General features: G+C 46.7%; 1 long non-coding RNA gene across 1 annotated transcript; it reads left to right on the top strand.

The window, feature by feature from the left end:
- Window positions 1-440: 440 nt before the first annotated feature.
- On the top strand, window positions 441-1,588 carry LOC113476889. Its single transcript, XR_003397801.1, has 2 exons — window positions 441-628; window positions 1,524-1,588. It is a non-coding gene; the product is annotated as an uncharacterized LOC113476889 (long non-coding RNA).
- Window positions 1,589-4,511: the final 2,923 nt, after the last annotated feature.

Genomic DNA, 4,511 nt, shown 5'->3' with positions numbered 1-4,511 from the left:
TCACACACAGACACTGCCCTGCCTGCAAGGGGTCCCAGCTGTTATCCCTCAGTGGACACCTGACCTTGGGTTACTCACTGCAGAGCCCTGGGGCTCAGTGACCCAATGGCTCTGTCTGCAAGGCCGCCCCACCCTGGAGGGAAGCCTAAAGGGAAACTCACCCCCCTTTGGGAAGGGCTGTGGGAATCACCCACATGTCAACCTTAACTTGGGGCTTGGGGTTGAATCCCTGGCATTTCAGAGGGACACTAGTTCAAGGGGGACTATTTTGAGGGGACTATTTCAGAGAGTGAGTTTTTACAGGACAGACTACCTCAGAAGGTGAGTTACTATGGGAGGGGCTACTTCAGGGAGACTTTTAGAGGTACTGTTTCAGGGGGGATTATTTTGGGAGGGACTTTTTCAGGTGGGTCTATTTTAAGGTGTGTGTGTGTGTGTTTTACAGGAGGAATTATTTCGGGAGACGCTTTTGGGGGCATTATTTCCAGGGGCCCCAAAATGTGGTGGGAGGGTGCAGGAAAGTAGAGGCCACAGGGCAAATATAGGCCAGAAAAAAAGTAGATGCCGGAAGGGAGTGTGAGTTCTGATGCATATTAGAGTTTGAAAAGGGCTGGGAAGCTGAAAAGGGGTGAGAGGCCGTGGGGGAATTAGAGATGGAGAAATCACTAGAAAAGGAAGGAGGAGTCCTGCAGGCGCATGGTAGAAGAAAAACAGGGTCAGGGAGCAAGACGGAGGAAGAGAAATAATGATGAGTGGAGACAGAAAGACAGAGAGAAATCAAATGTGGGGGGAAATGAAGATGGGAAGGAGGGAGAGTAAGAGACGGTCAAGAAGGCAGAGGGACTGAGAGAGGGAGAGAAGGAGAAAGGGAGAGGGATCGGGACGGGCTACAGGATGAAAGGGAAAAGGTCCTGGAGCAGGACAGAATGGCACAAGGAGCTGGGCACAGGGTTATAGGGGAAAGAACACCACAGAGAGTGGTATGGAGCTCCACAGGAAAAATGTTTGGGAGAGGATGGAGGACAGAGAGAAGAGAAAAGGGACAGGCAGCAAGGCACTGATGGAGAAAGAAACAGTAGCAACAGAGAGATGAGGGGAGGGACAAGACCGAGGCAGAGAGGTGGAGAAAGAGCACCAAGGCAGCGATGGGGAGCGGGCCAGAGGGATCAGCAAAGAGAGGAGGCTGCACAGAGGCACCGAGAAGAGAGGTGAGCGACAGGGAGCCAGACAGCAGGAGACGACTGCGGGAGAGAGAGAGAGACAGGGAGTAGGATGCTGGCCTGGAACCAGCAAGAGCAACAGAGAGGTGGAGCATGAGAAAAGACAAGAAGAAAGAACAAGACAGAGAGATGAAGCAATCAATAGATTCAAACTCTTCCACAGATTCAATTCTTCAAAGGGCACATCAAGGCCCGAATAAAGGGGGTGCAGAAAAGCTGCAGGAGACCAAAAAGGGAGGCTGGAAGGGAAATAGAGGCCAGAAAAATGTGGTAGCCAAAAAGGGGGTGGGAGACTGAAAAGAGGTGGGAGGCTGGAGGGCAGTGGAGGCCAAAAAAAGGTGGGAGGTTGAAACGGGGTGGGAGGCCAGGGGTGGGGGGTAGAGGCCAGAAACAAAAAAAAAAAAAAAAGGAGGCTGGACGAGGCAGGGAGGCTGTTGGCCACCCTTCTCTTGATGCAGCCCAGGACACGGTTGGCTTTCTGGGCTGTGAGACCACATTGCTGGCTCATAGTCAGTTTTTTATCCACTAATTACCCCTAAGTCCTTCTCCACGGGGCTGTATTACATCTATATATGTATGTATGTATCTATATACATATACATGTGCGTGGAGCCTTGGTTGGAGGAAGGTCTAGGTGTCCTCATGCTCAATCCACCTCCAGCTAATTGCATTAAGCCTCGGCTAATTCCTTCTGTGCTTTCCACTGGACATCTCTGTCTGACTTGATAACTCTGTGGGTACATGAGCACGAGAGCTTCCAATGATCTTTAACCATGTACCCTCATAGCGGGGCTGAGCAGTAAGTTTCACAGAGGGGATTCAGAAGACATAGAGACAAGTCACGCATAAAATCCATCTCAAAAGACTTGAGCCTGTCTTCAAAGTGTTAGCTTAGCATCCTGAATCTCCCTGCAGCTTTTAATATGCTTCCAGCCCCAAGTGTTGTAAACAATCTTCCTCCGTCCTTAGGAAGGACCTCTTCTGAACTGTTCCAAGAATCACTTATAGGGACAACTATAGCTTTTGTTTCTACACCTGTAGCTCAGTGATTCAAAGGATCCCCTCATATTTGGATAACAATCAGAACACGAGGTGCCAAAATCACCTTTGCCATAAAACACCTCCCCCATGAGGCTGGTGAAGCCATGGCCATTTCTGCCAGAAGAGATACTAACCCAGGGAATATTTCAGCTCCCTGCCAGCAGTTGTAATTCAGCCCTAAGCACGTAGCAAGAGGAAAATACTGCTTTTCAGAAATCTCTCCTCCCATTCAAGTTGCCACACTAGGACACAGTAACTGGCCCTACCAGGTGAACCTACAACCATCCCCCATCAAAATAGATCCAGCCTAGGGGTGCTTTTTTTGTTTGGTTTTTGTTTTCTTTATGCAGTCCTGCTCCTTGTGTCTCACATGGCTGCCAAACTTTTCATTTACATGCTGATCTTGACATCCTGCCCCGGCTCTGTTCTCTGCAGCATTCACAGAGAAGAGTGAAATATGGCTGGAGTGGTTCAGCTTACTCATGGAGCAGCTCGTTCCTCACTTATAGGCAATATATTTTTCACAGTGGAGATATTATCTCTTTCATTTTACTACCTTTGTTTATTTATTTCATACAACGGTGCAGGTTTTTTGCCTTTTTTTTTTTTTTTCTTGTGCAGGAGGACAGTTTTAGTGATAGCAGCAAGGACAGGAGGAACTTTGCTGGGAATAAAAGAGAAGGTAGCAGCTGGGGCAACTGTCTCTCTATCTTCTATCTTATATACTAGCTGATAAAACCTCTCTAATCAGTGCTCTCCTTGGCTTGGAATTTGCTCAGAGGTTTACCATCAGACCTCCCGGTTTCCTTCACACATGGTAGAGGAAGGCAGAGGCCACTTAAGCAAATAGGATATCTACAAGTCCATGGAACCATGCAACTAAAAGTGCCGAGCAAGTTCACTGATGTCATGGTGAGGCCACTCTCTAGCATATGAGAAAGGTCAAGGCAATCAAAGGATTTTCTGATATCTGGAAATGCCATAACCAGCTTAAAGAAAGGCAAAAAGGAGAAGCTAGGTCAGTCATCTTATGCTCATTCTCTGCAAAGTCTACAGAGCAAATCCTCCTGGAAACTATGAAAACATGAAAGACCAAAGTGTCTAAGAAGTCATGAATGAGCAGTGTGATTGTCTTCTATCAAGAAATGACTGGCTTCAGAGAGCAATTGTTGTCATTTACCTTGACTTTAACAAGGGTTTGAACAGTCTCCCATAATTTTGGGATTCAGGATGACTTTCTGCGAGAGAATGGCCATGTGAGCAATCCTGCGTGAGAACAAGACTGATAAGAGCCTCAGCCTGAGCAGGAATGAGATAAGGATGTGACCCTGAATGAGGGAGGAGAAACTCGACGAGACAAACAACCCCCGGAAGGGGTTGGGATGGAAGAGGAAGTTCCACAAGGCAGGAAGCCTGGAAAGGCTGATGTGGCACTTTTTATCCAATCATAAGAAGGTTTAAAGCGCGGGCTAAGTCAACTGTCCAGTCTTGAGGACTTGTCCTGCATGTTACTCATGTGTGCGGGAGAACATTATAAAAGGGCTTTCTTAGTTGTAGTAAACGGGCACTGCTTGATCACATTGGTTGTGTGCGTGCTCAGCTCTCCGACACCATAATAATCTTGTAGGAGTATTGTAGAGATATGGACTAGGTAAGTGCACTAAGAGGCAGGTAGAAAATTGACAGGACCATTGGGTTCAAAGGGTAGTGATCAAATGGATGAAACCCACTTGCTGGCCAGTTGGATTTTCCTCCCCTAATTCAGTAAATTGCGCCTGGATTACCATGTCAAGTGTGGGACTTCCCAGTGCAAGACACGTACGTACTTGTTGAGTGGAGATCACGCAGATGGTCAAGATGATGGAGTACATGGCAGCCACCGAAAGGCTGGGATGACTGGTTTTGTTCAATCTGAAAAAGAGAAAGTGACAGAAATATTGCTGCCTTCAAATACCTAACAGAAGATTATAACATAGATAGCGCTAGACTCTTCTGCAAGGTTCACAACAGAAGAATGTGCTGAAACAAATACATTTTTACTATATATTATAAAGAAACCAATCACCATAAGGGTTGACAAACATTGGAATGGATTCACAGCAATGTTGTGGAATTTACAGTTTTGGAGATTTCAAAGCTCAGCTGGATAAACTCAGAATTGAAAGCTCAAAGATGGGCTTGAAGTCAAGTATACAAAATACTCTTCCAAGATTTCACTCTAGAATAGTGGTAATCTTATCACATCACTGA

This window comes from Athene cunicularia, assembly GCF_003259725.1.
Source record: "Athene cunicularia isolate RWA chromosome 2 unlocalized genomic scaffold, athCun1 chr2_part1, whole genome shotgun sequence".
In the NCBI taxonomy this organism is placed as follows: Eukaryota; Metazoa; Chordata; class Aves; order Strigiformes; family Strigidae; genus Athene; species Athene cunicularia.
The sequence above is the reverse complement of the archived record's forward strand: the minus strand, read 5'-3'. Positions and strand labels throughout refer to the sequence as shown.